This window comes from Hemitrygon akajei, chromosome 11 (genome assembly GCF_048418815.1).
Source record: "Hemitrygon akajei chromosome 11, sHemAka1.3, whole genome shotgun sequence".
Lineage (NCBI taxonomy): Eukaryota > Metazoa > Chordata > Chondrichthyes > Myliobatiformes > Dasyatidae > Hemitrygon > Hemitrygon akajei.
In genome coordinates this window covers 164,783,925-164,808,781 of record NC_133134.1, presented here as the reverse complement: position 1 = coordinate 164,808,781, position 24,857 = coordinate 164,783,925, and the positions used below count along the sequence as shown (strand labels likewise).

General features: G+C 44.9%; 1 protein-coding gene across 3 annotated transcripts in view; it reads left to right on the top strand.

Annotated features, from left to right (window-relative positions):
- The first annotated feature begins 529 nt into the window (after positions 1 to 529).
- The window catches only part of LOC140736239 (delayed-rectifier potassium channel regulatory subunit KCNS2), a 58,042-nt gene continuing 33,714 nt past the window's right edge, over positions 530 to 24,857 (top strand). For 2 of the 3 annotated variants that reach the window (XM_073062167.1, XM_073062169.1), the window contains exons 1-2: positions 530 to 1,357; positions 1,672 to 2,116. The gene's annotated coding sequence lies outside the window, so the exon portion shown is untranslated. Of the gene's footprint in view, positions 1,358 to 1,671; positions 2,117 to 18,092; positions 18,134 to 24,857 lie in introns of all 3 variants that reach the window. The other variant, XM_073062168.1, reaches the window with a different exon arrangement.

The window sequence follows — 24,857 nt, the reverse complement described above, 5'->3', positions numbered from 1 at the left end:
GCTGACAACCTTTCTATCCCACTCTCTCTCCCTCCCCTTTGCCGCCTCTCTCTCACTGCCTCCCCTCCATCCTCTCCCTTTTTCTCTCACCCCCTCTGTCCCCTGTCTTTCCCTCCCTATTTCTCCCCGCTCTCTCACTGTTCAACCTTTCCTTCCCTCTCTCTCTATCCTTTGTCCACCTTTCCCTGTCTCTCTTCCCTCCGTCTACCCACCTTTATTTCTCTTCACTCTCTCCCCTTGCCAACCTCCCCTCTATCCACCCCTCTCTCTCCTTCTACTTCTCTCTACCTACCGCTATTGTTTTTTACCTCTCTCTATTCCTCCCATTGTCCCCATCTTCCCTTCTGTCAACCACCTCCGCTCCTCTCCGTCTACCCCTCGCTCTCCTTCCTTCTGTAAAATTATATGCTGGAGAACACAATTTAAAACTGAACGAAATCTAGAAATACAAACCGAGCGAGGTTAACCGTGACTTTCTCTTTCAAGATCGCCGATGTCAGTAGTCAGACTCGACCCGCACAAAGACCGGTCTCACCCTTGGATCAATCTACAGCCTCCTTCACCCCAACACTAATTCCGAGAGAAAAATCTCAAATCCCGAGGACCCGGCAGTAGCCATAGCGCATAGGACGATTCGGCCCATGTATCTCTTCTTTTGAGATCAGCATACCCCACCCACCCCTCTCCCTCTAAGACTGCAATCTTTCTCGATTGGTTTTATTTCCGAAGGCACGGATTGATCCGGCAGACGCGACCTCGTCCGTATTTGTTCACTGATGTGCCAAGCCTGCTCTCTCGTCCTCGGCCAGACTACTGTGTCATTGTGAAAACCCCTCACTCTTCCATCGCAACGCCCAGCCCCGCACACCGCCGCGGAAAGTTCCCAGATAAGTCACTACAGATAACAAAAGGAATCCCGGTCCCTCCGGAGTTCATTGCCAACGCTGGGATCAGATGGGAATATTCTGTATGTTCCTGTCTGATCCGCTCAGACCGGAGTACGAGATGCGATGACAGCACCCCCGATTAAAGACATCTCCCCTCCGCCCTCTTCCCTCCAACCTTGCTCGAGGTCGCAAACAGTTCAGGGCAATGTCGCCGGTTCGAGACCTGACCCATATGTAAACGGCCTCTGATGTCCCACGGGTCGGGTGGCGGGAAGACGCTGCTAATTCCGCTCGTCCTGCGGTGCATCAGTTCAAGGTAACTGCAAGGAGGAGTCCGCAGCCCCGGATCCCGGTCTCAGTCATTCCCGGCGTACAAATCCACTCAGAAATCTACCGTAACTAATCCGCATCCGTTTCGTCTAGAATATCTCGCTAGTCTGAGCCTATGATTTGCTTTAGGAAAAACAAAGGTATAAAATATTTATCCGTGTGCTTGAATTTAAGTAGAATTATCATGCGTGCACATTTGCATAGTTTGATATATATTCCGGTTGAATTGGGTTTTGTATTGTAGATTTGGATAGATTTGTTATTTATATATTTCATTATTAATTTGAAATCAGTTTTAATTTAAATTTAATATATGTGGGTTTATGTCAATTCTATTTTGCAAGTTAAGAATGTACAAATGATATGATACAATCTTTCAATTGTAAGTCGTGACCACGGGTGTGTAGTGGATGCAGTTTGAAATATGTTTATTTTAAATGTGGTTGCTGTTTAGATCTCACGGGTCCCTGTGGAGTGCGATGACTTGTGGGAAATTCACGGCGGTCCGACTCCGGGGAGTGAAGGTTCCCTCGACCCAGTCTGGCGTGTGATCCCGAACCCAGCAACGCCCGGGAAGAGGTCAGCTGTAGTAAATGCCAGCACATTTCAGTGAGCAGAGAGCCAAGCCAGAGACCGGACTGTTCAAACCCGGAGTCCCGTCTGAACTTTGTGCAAGCGGGGTGAAGCTCTCAGGGTGGCAGAGAGAGAAAGTCGTGGGGAGATCAAAGGCCGACTGGTCCGCTCTGGAGCTTCGGGGAACTTGAATGGACGTTGGTAGAATGCAGCCCCGAGTTCGTGGAGTTGGAGTAGGATAAGACCGCGATTAACCGTTCGAGAGAGAAACGAAGAGTCTGAACCAGACCAGGGGCGAAGAAGTGCGTGCAAATCTCGCTCAGAAGGTAAGCTAAGTTAAATTATACAATTCAGCGGGCTTTCCTCGAGTAGTTTCTGTAACATTTCTTGCAATATTAATTAACTCATTTAATATATTAAGGTCGCTCTCTATGTTCGGCACTGCAGCAATGAACTGCCCATTGACTTTGTCTAAATAGACCTGTCACGACTCGTCTCCCAAAGAAATGCAATGAAGGGTCTCAGCCAGAAACGCCGGCTCTTTTATTCATCTCCATAGATGCTGCCTGACCTGCTGAGTTCCTCCAGCATCTTTTGTGTTTGTGAATGTGTGTGTGTGTGTGTGTGTGTGAGTGAGTGTGTGAGTGTGAGTGAGTGAGTGTGTGTGTGTGTGTGTGAGTGTGTGTGTGTGTGAGTGAGTGTGTGTGAGTGAGTGAGTGTGTGTGTGAGTGTGTGTGTGTGAGTGAGTGTGTGTGTGAGTGTGTGAGTGTGTGTGTGAGTGTGCGCGTGCGTGTTACTCTGGATTTCCAGCATCTGCAACATCTCGTGTTCAAAACATCTCTCTATCTGATGCCGCCGTCTGTTTTGAAACAGTTTCCAGAAGCACATTAACTTTGCTCTCCACACCCCCCTCCTTCCCCGCTAAAAGCCCCTAGCAGCTATTGAACCAGTGGCGGGTGGCAGCCCCTGTCTGCCGATTTGTTTTGCAGGTGAGCGGCTGTTTGATTTTAAGTACACAGAGGAGTGAGGACTGGAAGATTTCAGAGGAGGAAATGATAAAAGGCGGCTGAGGAGAAGGAGGGGGCGAGAGCAGAGGAACAACAAATTCTTCATATGCCTATCTGGCATAGAAGCGAAATCAGGCCATTCTGCCCATCGAGTCTGCTCCACCATTCCACCATGACTGAATTAATATCCCTCTCCGTCGCATTCTCCTGCCTCTCCCCGTAACTTTTGACGCCCTTACTAAGCAAGAAGCTATCAAACTCCACTTCAAATATACCCATTGACTTGTCCTCTACAGCCGTCTGTGCTAATGAATCCACAGATTCGCCAGCCTAAAGAAATTCCTCCTCATCTCTGTTTTAAAGACACGTCCTTGTATTCTGGGGTCTGGTTTTAAACTCTCCCAGTACAAGAAAGGCATTGGGGACAAACGAAGGAAGATTTGGTCTATAACCAGTAAACTTGAAGTTATCGAGGCACTTGGTGGCAATAACCACCAGGCAGAAAGCAGGCGAAGCTGTGAACCGATTGCCCGGTGAAATCAGCAGTGTCTCAGTGCCGATAAACTATCAGTCGGCAAAGAAAAGGTTAAAAGTGAAGGAACGTTTACCCCTGGTCCACTTGCAGATTTCCGAACGCTGCGGGCTGAGGGGGAGAAAGAGAGAGAAATTGGTGGTGGGTGGAATGGAGGGGGGCAGGGGGAAGACGAGGGCAAGGGAGAGACGGGGGGGGGGGGGGGTCCCGGGAGGAAGAAATGGAGAGATGGAGAGAAGGAGACTGGAGAGTAGAGAAAGTGGAAAATTGGCTAGGGGAAGAGGAGGGAGAGAGAGAGGGAGAGTAGGAATAAGGAGGAGAGTAAGAGCAAGGGAATAGAAGAGAGAAAGTCGGGAGTGAGAGAAATCAAGAAAGTTGCTGGGGTAATGTGAGAGAGCGAGGGGGAGACTGGGAGAATGAGAGCGAGAGAGAGAATGAAAGAGAACGGGAGAATAGGAGAGAGAAAGATTGAGGGAATGAATTGGAGAGAGAGACTGGGGGAATGGGAGAGAGAGATAAAGGGAAAGAGATTAGGGGATTGTAAGAGAAAAAGAAAAAACAGGAATAGGAAAGAAAGAGAGGAAGATCAGGAGAATGAGAGAGACACTGGGGAAATGGGAGAGAGATTGAGGAAGACTGGGAGGATGAGAAAGAGAAAGAGAGAGTGGGTGTATGGGAGAGAGAGCAGAGGGATGGGAAAGACAGCATGTCTGGGGAAATGGGAGAGAGAGAGGATGAGGGAATGAGAGAGAGCGAGAGAAAGACTGAGGGAATGCAAGAGAGAGAGAGAGTCTGGGGCAATGGGAGTGACAGAGTGTCTCGGGGAATGAGAGGGAGAATCTTGGGGAATGAGAGAGAGGCTGAGGGAATGTGAGAGACAGAGTCTGGAGGAATGGGAGAGAGAGAGTCTCAGGGAAATAGAGAGGGACATGGGGAAATGGGAGAGAGAGAGACTGAGGAATGACAGAATTTTGAGAAAAGAAGGGAAGAAAAGAAGACATGGGAATCTGGGCAGAGCTGGTGTGGGTGATGTAAGGGCTTTCGTTCCCTTCGCCATTTTCCTTAATGCCTGATATACAGTAAACTTGGGAGATTGTTTGGAAGCAACACACACTAATGAGTTCCTCCAGCATTTTGTGTGTGTTGCTTTGAATTTCCAGCATCTGCAGACTTCCCTGGGTTTGAGATCATTTGGAAGTTGGGTTATTACAGGAAAACAGGCAGCTTTCAGGAACAGGCACTGTACACCCCCTGGATGCCTGTAGATACCACCTTCATTCTCTGGAGAACCTATACACCCTTCAATGAGTATGAGAAATCAGCCACTCTTGTCGGCATAGCCAAACTCTCCTGAAACCCCTGGACTGTGTGTAGGAACCATACATCTACTTCTCATATTCGCCTCCTGATTGGTGCCAATTTGACAAGTCAAGTGACATGTTCCCTGAATAGTATTCAGCCATTCATGTACTCTATAATTCCCTTTTATAAATTAATTACTCTATTGCCCATTTGATGTCATCCCTTTGTCTCTCCTGCTTTCCATTCAGAAACAACAGAATCTGTTTCCAGCTGTCAACAGCTAAAGCCATCAGCGCTGCAAACATCTCACTTTCGAGCTTGGACACACACTCACACTCACGTTCAGAGGAAACACAAGTCTACATATTCCATGTTACTCCTGTGATGCTCTGCTGTCTAGTGCTCCTACTTAGATTTGTGATTATTATTTTAGACCGTAAGATTAGCCCATTTAGCCCAGTGAGTTTGCTCTACCGTTTCATTACAGCTGATCCATTTTCCCTCTCGGCCCCAGTCTCAGGGCTGGGTGTGTCTGCACCTGCTCCCCCGCTCCTGGCACTCCTTCTCTGTCACCTGTCCCACACCCCTCCCCATTCCAAACATCCTTTCCTCCCGCCAGATTTACAAACTTCCTCTCCCCTCCACGTTGACAAATACAGTGCTGTGCAAAAGTCCTAGCTATATACTGTATATGTGCCTAAGACTTTTGCACAGGACTGTACACCTGGAGTTCTGTGTGCTGAGAAACCATTTTCTGACAGTGGGGAGGCAGTAGAGTCAAATACAATTACAGTTAAAAGGCACTTGGACAGACATCTGGATAGGAAAGACATAGAGATACAGGGAAATGGAATTAGCATAGACAAGCATGGATGAGTTGGGCTGAATGGCCTACTTCTGAGATTCTATGATGTTATGATCAGTAGGCAAGTGATTGGGCGTGCAGGTAGAGCTGTGGCTTTGTGCATACGGGAGCAGTCTTACCGAGTCTGAAACCCTAGTCTTACTTTTGTTCCTTCTCTTCATATTAGCAAGTGCAAAGAGACTTGGGAGTCCTTGTGCAAGATTCCCTAAAGGTTAGCTTACTGGTTGAGTCAGTAGTCAGGAAGGCAAATGTGATGTTAACATTCATTTTGAGAGGTCTCGAATATAAAAGCAACATTGAAACTTTATAAGACACTGGTGAGGTCTCACTTGAGTGTTGCGAGCAGTTTTGGGCCACTTATCTAAGAAAGGATGTGCTGACGTTGAAGAGGGTTCAAATGAGTTTCACATTAATGATTCTGGGACTGAAAGGAGGGGAGCATTTGTCATATGTCATGCGTTTGATGGCTCTGGGCCTGTACTCACTGGAATTCAGAAGAATGAGGAGGGATCTCATTGAAACCTATCAAATATTGAAAGGTCTCACGAGGGTGGATGTGGAGAGGATGTTTCCTGTGACGGGGGAGTCTAAGACCAGAGCACACAGCCTCAAAATAGAACAGAAATGAGGAATTCTTTAGCCAGAGAGTGGTGAATCTGTGGAATTTGTTGCCACAAGTGGCTGTGGAGGCCAAGTCATTAGATATATTTAAGACAGAGGTTGATAGATTCTTGATCAGTCAGGGCATGAGTGGATACAGGGAGAAGGCAGGGAGAGAGGGAAAATGGATGGGCCTTGATGAACTAGTGGAGCAGACTCGATGGGCCAAATGGCCTAATTCTGCTCCTATATCTTATGGTCTTATAATTTTGCCTGCCTTAGTGTCCAAATGGTGGTTAGTTTTCTCTATTTAACTAACTATATAAACTTTAACCTGCTTTATTTTCATGGGTGTTCTCCACCCTTTAATCAACTTTCATGTCAGTTGTTTGTTGCTGCTTCCACAGACTCACAAACTCTAGTTTTTAACAATCTTATAAACCTTTTTAAATCTAATTTGATCTTTAGTTACTCTTCCATGGAAAGTTTGAATAGAACGTACTTTATTTATTTACTGCCCATTCCACCACTGGTGTTTAGGGCAGCAATGAAGGTTGGTTTCATCGCCGTTTGCATTACAATTTTTTTGACCAGTCGGGGGCTGTCAGCCCTGAGCTGAACCTCCGAAGCCGGAGGCTCGGTGGGCCACTATCCTTTGACCCGTTTTGTTTGGGTGACCTTACCCTGACTCCAGCCGGCACAGATGTCTGGGTCATTGAGGCACGCAAGCCTCCAAACCCTACGACAAGGTTGTGGTCCTCTTGATGGAAATAGAATATTAAACAGTACTTTGCTGGACAGGCTATTCGGCCAACAATGTGTTGATCTTCATGCAGAGGTCCCAACACTGTTTTTGAACTATTTATTATAACTTAACTATTTAATATACATACATATACTGTAATTCAGTATTTTTTATAGTTATCATGTAGTGCTGCTGCATTTTCACAACACATGCCGACAATTTTAAACCTGATTCTGATCCTTGCCCTAGCCAGAATAACAGCCTTCCATCCTACTATCTGTCTTTTCCATGGGCTAGCCAGTTCTGAATCCAACCTTGCAATTCACCTTGGGTCCTATACATCTTTATCTTCTGAATCAACCTACCATTATCAAATGCCTTACTAATGTCCACTACCTTACCCTTATCAAGCTTCTTTGTCACCTCCTCAAAAAAAAACTCAGTCAAGTGTGTAAGGCATGACGTGCCTGAAAAGCCATCCTGGCATTCCCTGGCCTTTCCTTCATTTTCATGGTGTAAATCCTCTCCCTCTGAATCCAGTCTAATAACTATCCTACCCTTGTTGCAGAGCCACTAATCTGTAATTGTCCCTACTCTCTTTTTCGAACAAATGCACATTTGCTAATCTCTGAGACCTTGCCTTTTGCTAGTGAGAACACAAAGATCTTTGTCAAAGCCCCAGCAATCTCCTCACTTGCTTCTGTCAAAATTCTGGGCTATATGCCATCAGGCCCAAGGGATTTATCTATTTTAAAACCCTGCATTACCTCCGTCTTAATCTCACAATGTCCCAGCACATTAGCATGCCCTACACTACCTTTATGTTACCTCCAATGCTGAGGCTTTAAAAGGCATTGGTCAGATGACATTTCAAAGTTCAAAGTACATATATGTCACCATATACAACCCTGAGATTCATTGTCCTGTGGGAATACTCAGCAAACCCATAGAATAGTAACAATAAAAGGATCAGTGAAAGATCAACTAGAGTGCAAAAGACAACAAACTGTGCAAATATAAATAAATGGCAATAAATAATGAGATAATAAGGTAAAGAGTGAGATCAGTGGTTGTGGGAACGTCTCAGTGATGGGACAAGTTAATGTATGTAGTCATCCTGTTTCATTAAGAGCCCGATGGTTGAGGGGTAGCAACTCTTCTTGAACCTTGGAGTATTGTGAGCAGTTATCTGATAAATGTAGTGCTGGCATTGGAGAGGTCCATGAAAATGATTTCCAGAATGAAAGGGTTAATGTATGATGAGCATTTGATGGCTCTGGGCCTGTACTTGTTGGAGTTTAGAAGAATAGGGTGGGGGATTCTCTTTGAAACCTATTGATTGTTGAAAGCCTGGATAGAGTGGATGTGGGAAGGATGTTTTCTATAGTGGGTGAGTCTAGGACCAGAAGGCACAGCCTCTGACTAGAGGGACCTCCATTTAGAACAGAAATGAGGAGAGGAGAAATTTCTTTAGCCAGGGGGTGATGAATCTGTGGAATTCATTGTCACAGGTGTCTGTGGAGGCCAAGTTATTGAGTACATTTGAAGCAGAGGTTGATAGGTTCTTGATTAAGCAAAGCAAACGGGGAGAATGGGGTTGAGAGGGATAGTAAGTCAGCCAGGATGAAATGGCAGAGCAGAGTCGATGGGCTGAATGGCCTAACTCTGCTCTTATTTAATTAGGCTGCAGGTTCTGAGGTGTTTGATATAGAGACACTCTGTCTCCTCCCAGCAACCTTGATGAGGTTAAGAGATTTCTCTCCAGTGCAAGGAGCTTAGAAAATTAAAAATCTGGAAAACAAGTAATGGCTTAATCATTGATTCCATCCCCGCATTTGTACAGTTTTAGCTGCCTGAAGGGCAGATTTAATTCTAACACGATTCCGTTTTGCATTATTGGCTCCAATTCCTTGTGAAACACATATACATTCTGTCATGGTGTGCATTAGATCAGTGGGGAGGAGTGACGATCAGATGGGATTCTGCTCTCCTTTATCCTCCCCCTCTTGCCCTCCTCCCTCCTGCTCTGTGTCCTTACTTTTCCCTTTCTTTATACTCCCTCTCCTCTTTTTCAACCCCGTTTGTCACGCCTCCACTTCTGGCCTGAACCCAAGTCCAATCTTTAACTGTCGCGGCCTCCTCTCCTGACATAAAGAGGCCGCTCTCAGGTTGGAGGAGCACCACCTCATATTCATTCTGGGTAGCTTCCAACCTGATGGCATGATTTCTCCACCTTCTGGCAATTTATCTCCCCTTCCTCCTTCTCTCTTTTTCCATTCAATATACTGGTTTCCCTGTTACCCATCTCTTTTCCCCAAGTTCAAGTTTTTTGTCATCTGACTGTACATATGTACAATCAAATGAAACAATGTTCCCCCAGACCACGGTTCACCCACAAAACACTCACAGCACATAAAACAAAATATTACCACAAATAAGTAAATAAAATATAATTCAAAATGCATGTAGTGTGCAGTACAGGTAGACAGTAAACAGCTCGCTGTCATAGTGACGAGATCTGGATGGTGATATTCATCAGTCTCACAGCCTGAGGGAAGAAGCTGTTACCCAGTCTGGCAGTCCTACTCCCGATGCTCCTGTACCTCCTTCCTGATGATAGTGGATCAAAGAGATTGTGGGATGGGTGGGGGTCCTTCACAATGCTCAGACCTGTCGAATAAAGTGGTCCCAGTGAAAAGTCACTGGTAGAGGGGAGGGAGACCAGTGATTCTCGGCAGTTTTTACTGTCCTCTGTAAAGTCCTGTCGTCTGATGCCTTGCAACTTCCGTCCCACAAAATGATGCAGCCAGCCAGGGTTCTCTCGATGGTGCTCCTATAGAAAGTTGTTAGAGTGGGGGCAGGGAGCTTTGCATGCTTTCTCAGAAAGTGTAGACACTGCTCTGCCTTCTTGAGGTGTTGTGGGTCCGGGTAAAATCGTTCATTATGTGTACACCAAGGAACTTGATGCTCTTCACTCTCACCACGGCAGAGCTGTTGATGTGCAATGGAGAAGAGTTCGACCTGTGTCTTCCTGAAGTCCACAATCATCTCTTTTGTCTTGTCCATGTTGTGGTCTCACACCATTGATGAGCTTCTCTACCTTCTCTCTGTACGCCGACTCATCATGGCTGCTGACTGGGCCAGCCACTGTAGTGACATCAGTGAAGCTGATGATCCGGCTCGAGCGGGATCTGGCAGTGCATTTGTGAGTCAGCAGTGGACTGAGCACAGAGCCCTGGGGTGGGGGGCACCAGTGCTCAGCGTAACGGAGCTTGAGATGTCGCTACCAACTTGGACTGACTGGGGTCTTTCCCTCAAGACATCCAAGATCCAGTTCCAGAGAGCAGCCTCTCAGGGATGATCACGTGAAGTGCCAATCTGAAGTCGACAAACAACATCCTGGCAAATGAGGCATCATCATTTTCTAGGGGGACAGCATTGGTGGACCAGTTTGAGTGGTGGGTGAACTGGAGAGGATTCAATATAGCTCAAAACTCTTAGGCCAGTTACCATCGCTCTCTTGGGCAACAGATTGATGGTGGCTGCCTAGAAGCCTGCAGGGACAGTGGATTGTTTCAAAGAGATGTTAAGGATGTCCGTTAAGACCTCTGTTAGCTGGACCACACAATTCCCCCGCACCCAACCAGGTAAGTTGTCCAGCTCCACAGCTTGGTGTGGGTTTACCCTGGCTAAGATCCTCCTCACCTCAGCTGAAGCCAGTCAGGGTGCCTATTCCTCTGGGAGAGAGGGCGTGCTGTCCTCAGTGTCACGTCAATCAATTCATCAATTTGTGAATTGAAAGCATTCAGTTCATTAGGAAGGGAAGCCTTTCCTATCAGATTCCTTCTTCTCCAGCCCTTCACCTTTTACCCTCCCAGCTTCTCACTTCACCCACCTCCTCCACCCACTCACCTTCCCCCTCACATGGCTTCACCTGTCACCTGCAGCTTGTACTCCTTCCCCTCCCCCTCCTTCCTATTCTGCCTTCTTCCTCCTGATGAAGGGTCTTGACCCAAAACATTGACTGTTTCAACCATAAAACATAGGAGCAGAATTAAGCCATTCGGCCCATCAAGTGTGCTCCACCATTTCATCATGGATGATTTATTCTCCCTCTCAATCCCATTCTCCTGCCTTCTTCCTTGACAAGAACCTATCAATCTCCTCTTTAAAAAATACCTGATGACTTACCTTCACAGCTGTTTGTGGGAATTAAGTCCACAGATTCACCACCTTCTGGTAAAGAAATTCCTCCTCACCTCTGTTTATGCCCCTCATAGATATTGCCTGACCTGCAGAATCTCTTGTGCCAATACATAAATGGTTAGTAGAAATTGTGTTGGCACGTGGCCTAGTGGGCAAGGCATCAGACTAGTAACCTGAAGGTCACTGGTTCAAGCCTCAGCTGAGGCAACGTGTTTGTGTCCTTGAGCAAGGCACTTAACAACACATTGCTCTGCAACGACACCGGTGCCAAGCTGCTTGGGTCCTAATGCCCTTCCCTTGGACAACATCGGTGGCGTGGAGAGGGGAAGGCCTGCAGCTTGGGCAACTGTCGGTCTCCCATACAACCCTGCCCAGGCCTGTGCCCTGGAAACTCCAGGCACAGGTCCATGGTCTCTCAAGACCGATGGATGCCACCACACCATAGTAGGAATAAAAGTGCAGCCTATTTTCTAAACAGGGAGAAAATCCAAGAATCTGAGATGCAAAGGGACCTGGGAATCCTTGTGCAGAACACCCTGAAGGTTAACTTGCAGGTGGCGAAGAAGGCAAATGCAATGTTGGCCATAGTTGGGAGCTTAACATCAAAGAATATATTTTGTACTGAAAGGACAGGCAGGAAGGCATAGGCGGTGGTGTGGCTCTGTTGGTAAGAGATGGAATTACGTCTTTAGAAAGAGGTTACATAGGGTCAGGGAATGTTTGAATCTTTGTGGATGGAGTTAAGAAACTGCAAGGGTAAAGAAACCATTATGGGAATCATATATAGGCCTTCAAATAATAGCCAAGATGTGGGGTTGAGATTGCAAAGGGAGCTGGAAAAGGCATGTTATAAGGGTAATGACACAATGTAATGGAGTACTTCAATATGCAAGGGGATTGGGGAAATCAGGTTGGTGTCAGATCACAAGAGAGGGAATTTGTTGAATGCCTACGAGATGGCTTTTTAGAGCAGCTTGTGCTTGAGCCTACTCAGGGAAAGCTATCTTAGATTGGGTGTTGTGTAGTAACCCAGATCTTATTAGGGAGCTTAATGTTAAGGAACCCTTAGGAGACAATGATCATAATATGATTGAATTCATACTGCAATTTGAGAGGGAGAAGCATAAATCACATGTATCAGTATTGCAGCAGAATAAAGGGAATTACAGAGGCATGAGGGAAGAGCTTGCCCAGGTGGATTGAGGAAGGATACTGGCAGGTATAACGGCAGAGCAGAGATGGCTGAAGTTTCTCAAATAGTTCACAAGGTGCAGAACAGATAAGTCCCACAGAAGAAGTTGTTCTCAAATGGCAGGGCGAGGCAACCGTGGCTGACAAGGGAAGTTCAGGACTGCATAAAAGTCAGGTAAAGGGCATATAAGATAGCAAAAGTGAATGGGAAATTCGATGATTGGGAAGCTTTTAAAATCCAACAAAAGGCAACTAAAAAAAGCTATAAAAAGGGAAAAGTTGAAATATGAAGGCAAACTAGCAGAATACTAAAAGTTTTTACAGTTATACAAAGAGTAAAAGGGAGGTGAGATTTGTTATTGAGGTAGTAATGGGAGACAAAGAAATGGCAGATTAACTTAATGGGTGCTTTGCATCAAACTGCACTGTGGAAGACACTAGCAGAAGTCCATGAGTGTCAGGGAGCAGGAGTAAGTGCCATTGCTATTACAAAGGAAAAAGTGCTAGGCAAGCTCAAAGGTCTTAAGGTAGATAAGTCACCTGGACCAGATGGATGACATCCCAGAGTCCTGAGAGAGGTTGCTGAAGGGATAACAGATGCATTGGTCATAATCTTTGGAAGAAATGGGCAACAAAGTTGCAGATGGAATACAGTGTTGGGAAATATATCATAATGAACTTTAGTAAAAGGAACAATAGTGCAGACTATTATCTAAATGGGGAGAAGGTTCAAACATCAGAGGAACAGAGGGACTTGGGACTCGTTGTGCAAGTCTCCCATAAGGTTAACTTACAAGTTGATTCTGTGGTAAAGGCAAATACAATGTTGGTATTTATTTCAAGGGGAATAGAATATAAAAGCAAGAAGATAATGCTGAGCCTTTATAAGACACTAGTCAAGCCACACATGGAGTATTGTCAACAATTTTGGGCCCCATAACTCAGAAAGAATGTGTTGTCATTGGAGAGAGTCCAGAGAAGGTTCACAAGGATGATTCTGGAAATGAAGGGGTTAACGTATGAGGAGTATTTGGCAGCTTTGTGCCTGTACTCACAGGACTTTGGCAGAATGCAGAGGGATCTCATTGAAACCTACCAAATGTTGAAAGAACCAGATAGGGTGGATATGGAGAGGATGTTTCCTTTGGTGGGGGTATCCAGAACTAGAGGGCACAGCCTCAAAACTGAGGGTCAACCCTTTAGAACAGAGATAAGGAGGAATTTTTTTAGTCAGAGAGTGGTGGATTTGTGGAAGGCTCTGCCACAGACTGCAGTGGAGGCCAAGTCCATGGATATATTTAAGGCAGGTTGATAGTTTTCTGATCAGTCAGGGCATCAAAGGATATGGCGAGAAGGGAGGTGTATGGGATTAAGTGGGATCCGAGATCAGGCATGATGAAATGGCGGAGCAGACTCGAAAGGCTGAATGGTCTAATTCTGCTCCTATGTCTTATGATCTAACAAAGCACAAAGCACAAACCATTGAAGAACCTGAAATGATAATGTTGGCATTCATTTCAAGAGGTCTAGAATACAAGAGCAAGGATGTGATGCTGAGGCTTTATAAGGAACTGGTGAGGCCTCACCCTGAGTATTGTGAACAGTTTTGGGCTCCTCATCTAAGAAAAGATGTGCCAGCATTGGAGGGGGTTCAGAGGAGGATCACTGAGGTGATTCCAAAAATGAAAGGGCTATCATACTGTAACCATTTGATAACTTTGGGTCTGTACTCACTGGAATTCAGAAGGCTGAGGGGGGGATCTCATTGAAACCTTTCAAATGTTGTAAAGCCTAGACAGAGTAGATGTGGAAAGGATGTTTCCCATGGTGGGGGAGTCTAGGACAAGAGGGCACAGCCTTAGGATAGAGGAGCATCCATTTAAAACAGATGAGGAAAAACTTCTTTAGCCAGAGGGTGGTGAATTTATGGAATTTGTTACCACAGGCAGCTGTGGAGGTCAGGTCATTGGGTGTATTTAAGGCAGAACTTGATAGATTCTTGATTTGACGTGACATCAAAAGTTACAGGGAAAAGGCCAGGCAATGGAGCTGAGGTGGGGAAAAAAGGATCAGCTATGACTGAACGGTGGAGAAAATTTGATGGGCAAGTGGCCTAATTCTGCTCTTATGTCTTATGGTCTTGTGGAATCAAGACTGCATGGGCAATGAGGAACTGGTGGAGGTCTGCATTATGTACGAGGCAAAGACTATAAATTAAAGCAATTTTATTTTCTCGTTTATTTGTTGAGTATTTCTATTCTCCCAAGCCTATCATATCTATCCCCACCCACACCATTAAAGTAGCCTTGAAGAAATCCAATAGTCGCAGTTGTGCGATCACTTGAGCCGAGTATGATGATCCCCTAAGGAGTTGTCTATTGGCGGGTCCTCAAGTGTCTGTAGAGGCCGATTCAGGATCTACATATTGTGGTGCAGTGTGGACAAGAGTACGTGGTGGCTGTGGTCAATGGCTGGGTCTTCTGGTTAATCAGTCTCTCCTTTCACAGCCGCCGCTTGTTCTCTGTGGCACAGTGGAGGTTGCTCTCATGTAGTGAGGCTCCCTCTTGAACAGATTTCCTCCCGGTGTATCTATTGAGTGCAATGTCTTCCCAGTTTTCAGAAACAATGTTAAATTTCTTCAGACTGATTTTGATGCTATCTTTAAAGATTTCCTTTGCCCAGCAGGGGCTCACTGACCTTCCTTCAACTGGGAGTGAAGGATCTGTTTGGGGAGTTGTGAGTTAGGCATCCGGGTGAAATCATTGTCGGCTGAATTGACGTTTGAAAGCTGAATGTTACAGACCCATCCCTAAATTAATCACGTTCCCACTTCAGACAATTCTCTTCACTACTTACAGCAGTCAGTCTGTGAAATGATACCATTAGCCGTCACTAATTAACTGTAATAATTTGTTGGATGAAATTACAAAGATGAGATGTTATTTTAATTGTTTAAGCTGTAAAAGTAATATATGAATAAAGACTCATTCTATCTGTAATCGATGTAATTAATGAGGGAATCACACTTTGGTCCATTGTGCTTTGGTGGAACTATCCAATTAGTTTTGCTTCTCTACGTATTCCTCCTTTGCCTTGTTGATTTTTCCCTTTGTCTATTTATTTAACTCACTTCTGAAAACTACTGTTGAATCAATGCACCAAGCAACACATTCTAGACCACAGAATGGCAGATGGAATTTAATCCAGGCAAGTGTGAGGAATTACACTTTGGGAGGACATGGTGAGTGGTAGGGCTCTGAGAGTGTGGTAGAACAGGGGGATCTGAAAATACAGGTCCATAATTCCTTGAAAGTGGCATCACAGGTAGTCCCCATCATCATTATGTGCCGTGTTGTATGACGTGAGCAATCATGGTCCTATCCATGACCATGATTGTTCTTGCCAAATTTTTTGACAGAAGTGGTTTGCCATTGTCTTCTTCTGGGCTGTGTCTTTACAAGATGGGTGACCCCAGCCATTATCAAAACTCTTCAGAGATTGTCTGCCTGGCGTCAGTGGTCGCATAACCAGGACTTGTGATATGCACCAGCTGCTCAAACAACCATCCACCACCTGCCCCCATGGCTTCACGTGACCCTGATTGTGGGGGGGGGGGGGGGGCGGGGTGGCTCACCTTGTCTGAAGGTGGCCTCAAGGCTAGTGGAGGGAAGGAGCACCTTACACCTCCTTTGGTGGAGATGTATCTCCACCCTGCCACCAATCACAGGCAGGTATGTCATACAACAGAAAATAGTATGGAGACTGTCCTTGCTGCGTCTCAACACCTCCCTCTGCGACTTGATACTTGGGACTTTTTAACAGTAAGGCCATAGTCAGTCCGTGTGGGCTACGACATCTCTAGTCCCATTACGTTACGCGCTGGTGCTCCCCAAGGCTGTGCGCTCAGCCCCCTGCTGCTCACTTTGCTGTTGCATGACTGTGTTGCAGGATCCAGCAAACTGTGTCATCAAGTTTGCAGATGACACAACAGTGTTGGCTCCATCAAGGACAATGGTGGGATGGAGTACAGAGAGGAAGTGGACTGGTGTGAGAGGAACAACCTAAGTCTGAATGGGGAGAAGACAAAGGAAATCACTGCGGACTTTAGGAAGGTGAAGATGAACCACCCCTCTCTGAAAATACACGGCTCCTCCATAGAGAAAGTAAAGTGCACCAAGTTCCAGGGACCACACCTCGTCCCTGAACCAGAACACTGCAGCACCTCCATTTCCCAAGTAGATTGAGGCAAGCAAGGCTCCCCAACCCTCATCTTGACGGTGTTTTACAGGAGTACCATTGAGAGCATCCTGATAAGCTGCATTTCCATCTAGTATGGGAGCAGCTGAGTATTGGGCCGGAAATCCCTACAAAGGACTGTGAGAACAGCTGAGAGGATCATAGGCATCCCCCTACAATTCCATCAGGGACAGTTATCAGGAGCGCTGCCTGTGCAGGGCCCTCAGTATTATTAAGGATCCCATCCATCCATCCAGCATCCTCTTTGACTTTCTACCATCAGGCAGGAGACTATGATACATAAAAACAAGAACGGTTGGGACGGGAAACAGTTTCTTCCCTCAGGCCACTCGGCTTCTGAACTCCCTGCCACATAGTATTTGAGTGTCTCCAGTTCCGTACCTTACAATACGTAATTTTTGTACTTTAGCTTGCTATTTATGCGTAATTCATCTGTAGATGTTATCCCTACCTTCATAAGTTATTGTGTGTTTTGTGTACTACTGTGCTTTACATCCTGGTTTGGTGAAACATTGTCTCATTTTTACATAAATTATATGGTGATATAAGTTATATACAGGTAAATAGTCAAATGACAATAAACTTGACTTAACTTGATAAAAAGAGCTTTGGGCACGTTGGCCTTCTCTGGGTTGGACGTTAGACCAATAGGAGCGAACAGCCTGTTTCTGATCTACACTATCTTGACATCCCCTGTTCCATTCTCCTTGTCCTTCTCCTCTGAACAACAAATGGTATGAGGCCCCCAGCGAGATCTGCACAGCAGCTTCACCACTGCCCCAAGCCACACTGCTTGACAGAATAACTTGTGGTCCCTGCGGTTATTGACATAAATTCTAACTGAAGAAGATTTCTGCATCTGTCACTTTGAATTTGCAAAGCAAGCATGCAGAACCCTGAAAACAATAATTTTTTTACATAGAACACAAAGCAATACAGCACAGTACAGCCCCTATGGCACATGATGCTGTCTGAACTTTGGTGCTACTCTAAGGCCAATCTGACCCTACCCTCCTATGTAATCCTCCATTTTTATATCATGAAATGATATAAGAGTTTAAGAGTCTAAGTGTTTCTTATCTGTCCCTAATGTATCTGGTACACCACAACAGCACATTCCACACACCCACCACGCTCTGTTAAAAACCAGACCCTGATATTTCCCCCACACTTTCTTCAATGGGCAGTCAATGTTTTAGGTCGAGATCCTCTGGATATTTAAAATATCTTAAGACCTGATATTTTTCCCCCTCCCCTTCCCTCTTCCTTACTACCCCATTTTGTCCTTTTACCTTCTCTCTTCATCTGCCTTTCACCTCTGGTATCCCTCCTCCCCTTTCTTCCATGGACAAATCTCCTCTCCTATCAGATTCCTTCTTCTCCAGCCCTTTACCTTTTTTGCTTATCACCTCCAACTTCTTCCCTCCTCATCCGCCCCCACCCACCTGACTTCACCTACTACCTTCTAGCATGTACTCCATCCGTCCCCCAGCACACCCCCTCCTCCACCCTTCTTATCCTGGCATCAACCCCCTTCCTTTTCAATCCTGAAGAAGGTTCTCAGCCTGAAATGTTGATTGTTTATTAATGTCCGTAGATGTGCCTGACCTGCTGAGCTCCTCCAGCATTCTGTGTGAGGTAAGAACTGAAAAATTACCTTAAAATAATCCCCCCCCCCCCCACCAGTATTAGCGATTTGTGCCCTGAGTCTCTAGTTGGGATGACCTTCCACTCATCTTCCCTTTGATGGCCTTCTGACCAAGATTGCAGATGATACAAAGGTAGATGGAGGGGTAGGTAGTTTTGAGGATGCAGAGAGGCTGCAGAAGGTCTTAGGCAGATTAGAAAAATGGGCAAAGAGATGGCAGATGGAATACAACGTCGGGAAGTGCATGGTCCTACACTCTGGTGGAAGGAATAAAAACATAGACTATTTTCTAAATGGGGAGAAATTTCAAAATTATGAGGTGCAAAGGGACTTGGGACTCACTGTGCAAGATTCCCAAAAGATTAACTTGCAGGTTGAGTTGGTGGTAACAAAGGAGTTTGTAATGTTAGCATTTATCTCATGAGGACTAGAATATCAAAGCAAGGAGGCTGTAAAAGCCTCACTTGGAGTATTGTGAGAAGCTTTGAGCCCCTTATTTAAGAAAGGATGTGCTGACATTGGAGAGGTTTCAAAGGAGGTTCATGAGAATGATTCTGGGAATGAAAGGGTTATCATATGAGCAGCTGTTGAAGGCTCTGTTCCCTGTAGTCACTGGAATTTAGAAGAATGGGAGGGGGGGGTGTTGATCTCATTGAAACCTATTGAATGTTGAACAGCCTCGATAGAGTAGATGTGAAGAGGATGTTTCCTTTGACAGGTGAGTCTAGGACCAGAGGGCACAGACTCAAAGTAGAGGGACATCCATTTAGCACAGGAATGAGGAAGAATTTCTTCAGCCAGAGAGTGGTGAATCTATGGAATTCATTGCCATAGGCAGCTTGGAGGCAAATTTACTGGGTGCATTTAAAGCAGAGGTTGATAAGTTCTTGATTAGCCAGGGCAGGAAAGGTTATGGGGAGGTGTCACAAGAATCAGATTAAGAGGGAAATGAAACAGCCATGATTGAATGGCAGATCAGACTTGATGGGCCAAATGGCCTAATTCTGCTGTTATGTCTTATAGACTTATCTTAAAGCATGCCATCATGCCTGTTACAGGTTGTGGTAGTAATCTGTAGTGGGGTTGGTTTGCTAGAGGAGACAAAAGTACAAAACACTGGAGGAATTAAACAGGTCAGGTAGCATTTGAGGAGGGAAACGGACAGGCGATATTTTGTGTTGAGACCCTTCCTCAGGACTAGAAAGATAGAGGGGAGATAGCCAGAGTAAGGAGATGGAGGGAAAGGGTGGAGAAAGATGCAGAAGCTGATAGGTGGATCTAGGGGAGGAGGGATGATAGGCAGACAGAGGAGTGGAGAGTGGAAATAGTGACAGAGGCTGGGAGATAACAGAAGCTGCAGATGGTGGATTCTGAGAGGACAGGAAGATGGAGCACAGAACCCAGTTGGAGAGGGCAGATGGAAATATTGGGAAATTGTATGGAAGAAGGGTAGTGAAGCAGGCAGGTGGGGTGTGTGGTGAGCGTAGGAGAAAGTGGAGAGAAAAAAATGAACAGGGAGGATAGTTTACTTGAAATTAGAGAATTTAATGTCCATGCCATTGGGTTGTAATATGAAGGGTATAGATAGGGTAATTGCAGGCAGGTTTTTTCTAGAGGTTGGGTGAGATTAGGACAAGTGGTCATATCAAAGGTGAAATAAGGGGAGGTTTAGAAAATTCATTCACAATGCTGAAGTGTTTAGACCATGTGAAATTTAATCTGGTGGAACGGGCGTTGGTAGCCTCAAGGATCATATTGAGAAAGTAAGAACATGCTGTGTTAATCTGATCTGATCTGGCAGCGGAAGCAGGTTCAAAGGCATCTCTTGACCTCACAACCTACCTCATCCTTGCACTTGTACCATGCTGTGTGCCTACACTGCACTTTGTAACCGTAGCACAGTATACAACACTCTGTTAATGCCTTTCACTCGTACTGCCTCGATGCCGCTGATGTTTTGAAATGATCTGTATGGATGGCATCCAAAACAAAGTTTTTCACATCATTGAGTCATACAGCACAGAAACAGGCCACTTGGCCCATCTAGTCCGTGCTGAACTGGTATACTGCCAAGCCCCATCAATCTGCATCTGGACCATAGCCCTCCTAACCCCTCCCATCCATGTATCTATCCAAACTTCTCTTAAATGTTACAATAGAACCCACATCCACCACTTCCGCCAGCAGTTTGTTTCACACTCTCACCACCCTCTGAGTGAAGAAGTTCTTCCTCATCCTCCCCTTAAATATTTCACCTTTCACCCTTCACCAATGACTTCTACTTCCAATCTCATTTAACCTGAATGGAAAAAGCTTCAGCCTGAAATGTGGACTCGTTGTTCCTTCCCATAGGTGTAACCTGCTGAGTTTCTCCAGCGTTCAGGCATTCCTGGACAAAGCCTACATTTACCCTTTCTATGCCCCTCATAATTTTGTATACCTCTATCAAACCTCGCCTCATTCTCCTACATTCCAGAAAATAAAGACCTAACCTATTCAACCTTTCCCTGTAGCCCTGGCCTCATCCTTGTAAATTTTCTCTGTACTCTTTCAACCTTATTGATATCTTTCTTGTATCCCGGTACATGTAACAAAAACAATTACTGTACCAAGATACTGGGAATCTGAAATCAAAACAGGGAATCCTGGAACCCCTCAGCAGTTTAGTCAGAATCAACCACAAAGATTGGCTTTAACTCAAAGATATTCATCATGACAGATGGCCTGTTGAATATTTCCTGCATATCTGTGGAATTCTCTGCCCAGGGAAGCAGTAGAGGATACCTCATTAAACATATTAGACACAGCTCGCTAGTTTTTGCACCATAGGTAAATGAAGAGTTACGTGGAAAAGGCAGGCTGTTGGAGCCAGATTAGCCGTGATCTTATTGAATGGCGGAGCAGGTGTGACAGGCCAGAGGGTCACAAGATCACAAGACAAAGGAGCAGAAGTAGGACATTCGGCCCATAGAGTCTGCTCCGCCACTTCACCATGAGCTAAACTATTCTCCCGTCTAGTTCAAATTTCTGGCTTTTTCCCCATATCCCTTGATACCCTGACTAATTAGATATTTGTCAATCTCCTCCTTAAACACCCTCAATGATTGGGCCTCCACAGCTGTATGTGGCAATGAATTCCATAAATCCACAACCCTCTGGCTAAAAAAATTTCTCCTCATCTCTGTTTTAAATGGGTACCCTCTAATTCTAAGACTGTGACCTCTTGTCCTGGACTCACACACCAAGGGAAACAGCCTTTCCACATCTACTCTGTCCAACCCTTTCAACATTTGAAATGTTTCTATGGGATCCCCTCTCATTCTTCTATACTCTAATGAATACAATCCAAGATCCGACAAACACTCCTCATATGTTAGCCCCTGCATTCCAGGAATCATCCTCGTGAATCTTCTCTGAACTCTTTCCAACATCAGCACATCCTTTCTAAGATAGGGGGCCCAAAACTCGCACACAGTATTCCAAATGGGGTCTCACCAGTGCCCCATAGAGCCTCATCAACACCACCTTACTCTTATACACTATTCCTCTTGAAATGAATGCCAACATAGCATTTGCTTTCCTTACTGCCAATCCAACCTGGTGGTTAACCTTTAGGGTATCCTGCACTAGGACCCCCAAGTCCCTTTGCACTTCCAATTTTTGAATTTTCTCCCCATCTAAATAATAATCTGCCCAATTGTTTCTTCTTCCAAAATGTACAAACATACATTTCTCAACATTGTATCTCACCTGCCATTTCTTTGCCCACTCTCCTAAACTGACCAAGTCTCTCTGCAACCTTCCATTTCCTCAACACTTCCTGCTCCGCCACCTATCTTGGTGTCATCTGCAAACTTAGCCACAAAACCATTTAATCCATAATCTAAATCATCGATATACAGTGTAAAAAGAAGAGGCCCCAACACAGTCTCCTGCTCCTTATTTCTTCGGTACTTATTTTCAGTTGCCAATAATATCTTTGGCTTGTGAACCTGGTATATGCAGTACATTACAGGAGAAAAGCAGACACTTGTCATGAACTCTTCGGACCAATGCAGGGGGACGAAGAACACCTGGACTTGGCGCTCCAGCACACCTGAACAGAATTGATTTGTTTAACTATCTACCTATCTATCTGTACGTTTGTTTATTGAGATCCAGCCTTTGAGTTACGCCCAGCAATCCCCTGATTTAACCCTAGTCTAGTCACGGGACAATTTACAATGACCAATTAACCTACCAACCAGTATGTCTTTGAACAGTTAGAGGAAACTGGAGCACCTGGAGGAAACCCACACACTCACGAGGAAAGTGTACAGACTCCTTACAGGCAGTGGTGGAAATTGAACCCCAGTTGCTGGTACTGTAAAGCATTGTGCTAACCACTAGGCTACTGTGCCGGAGATCTTGTTAAGCGACTGATTAAGTTGTTAGGTTTTCCTTGTGTTCTTTGTGCTGCTTGTGTTTTTGAATGTGGGTTCCTCATGCATTCTGTTTTTAGTTTATTCAGTTTTGATTTTGATATACACGGAGTTCCCATGTTATATGCACTGTTCACATTCTTCACCACTAGTGTTCATCGCTGAGTCCTGAATTTGGGTTCCGAGTGATCTGTCATTCTGTGCACGCTACCCCTCTAGAGTAAGTGCAGTCAAGTCGTTTGTTATTCCTCTGTTACATTCTTTGAATAAATCCTCAATATTACTTTCTACTTTTGAGTCTTGAGTTTACTCTGTGCCTGGGTTCATTTGCCTGAAGATCTCTTTACAGAATTAGATCGATGTCACTGTTGGATTGCAGTGTAAAATTGTTATTTTCCTTTATACAAGAGATTCTGCAGATGCTGGAAATCCAGAGCACAATGCACACAAAATGCTGGAGGAACTCAGCAGGTCTGACAGCATCTATGGAACTGAATAAACAGTTGACGTTTCGGGCCAAGTCCCTCTTAAGAGGGAAGACATATCTTACATAATCAAAGATCAAAAGTTCAAAGTAAATTTTATCATCAAAGTACATATATGTCATCATGTGCGACCCTGAGATTCATTTTCTTGTGGTCATTCTCAATAAATCTATAGAATAGTAACTATAACAGGATCAATGAAAGATCAACCAGAGTGCAGAAGACAACAAACTGTGCAAATGCAAATAGAAATAAATAGCAATAAATAACAAGAACATGGGATAATGAGATAAAGAGTCCTTGAAGTGAGATCATTGGTTGTAGAAACATCTCAATGGACGGGCAAGTGAGTGTAGTTGTTCCCTTTTGTTCAAGAGCCTGACAGTTGTGAGGTAGCAACCTTTCTTGAAGCTGGTGGTGTGAATCCTATATAATCACCTATATGGGGGTAATTGTCCAGAGAATTTTCCAGTAATTTCTAAGCTTCTGGAAAAATACAGAACCAGCTATAACTGAATATGTTCTTCTAGAGGCTTCTTAGATTTTCTACAGCAGATATCACGCCACAGAATCCGACTATTTAATTGGTTACTTCTTATCACTGGATTGTTCTTTATCTCTCTCGTCAGCTGGTTTTATTATAAGACAACCACAGATTCTTTCTCTTTGTCTTTTTGTTATTCACCTCCTTCACTTTCTCTCTCTCTCTCTCTTTCTCTCTCCCTCTCCCTCACAGTAGAGTGAGTTGGTTACCATTATTTTCACCGTTATGAACACCTAACAAAACAAGGCTATAATTTCAAGATTTATGCCTCATTCCTGACTTCTGAAGAATCTCTGGATCAATATCATCGGATCTAACAGCACTTTCCTCAGGCAGGAAGGGCTGAGTCACCTCCTTCAGTGCTGTTTCAGCTGATGACTTTCTTGACCTCAGACCAGCTCAAAGCACCTTGCAGTTAGTGGAGTAATGTAGGAGAAAGCACAGCAGCTACCTGAACTGCTGAGTTCCTTCAGCAATTTGTCTGTGTTACTCTGGATTTCCAGCATCTGCACAATCTCTTTATAGTCTTCAGCACCTTCTTCCAAAATTAAATTGGTAAATTGATTTATGATTGTCACATGAACTTAAATAGAGTGATAAATGTTTTTTTTTAAATCTTACAGAACTATGCAAAAGTCTTAGGCACATATATATAGCTAGGATGCCTAAACACTTTGTCACAGTACTGAAGCAATTTAATGTATTGCACTGTACTGCTGCCACAAAAGAAAAAAACAAATTCATGACATATGTGAGTGATGATAAACCTGATTCTGATAGGGGTATCTGTTGTGGACTGAGAGTGGGGAAAGGGGCAGGGAGAGGGGAATCATGGCTGGGAAAAGAGGAAGTGAGAGGGGAGGGAGTGGGAAGCACCAGAGGGACATTCTGTAACAATCAATAATCCAATTGTTTGGAATCAAATGACCTTGCCTGGTGTCTTAGAGCTGGGTGTGTCTGCACCCACACCACCCTCAGTCTGGCATCTGTCCCATACTTCTGCTGCAGTACTCCACCCTCATCATTCCCAATATCCTTTGCCCCTGCCAGATTTACAAACTCACTCTCCACTCCATGTTGACAAATACAGTACTGTGCAAAAGTCTTAGGCACCCTACATGTGTCTAAGACTTTTGCACAGTACTGTAGATCAGTGTTGCACAATACAGGCCCCTCAGCTCACAATGTTGTGCTGACTACTTAACCTACTCCAAGATCAATCTAACCCTGCCCTCCTACATAGCCCTTCATTTTCCTTTCATCA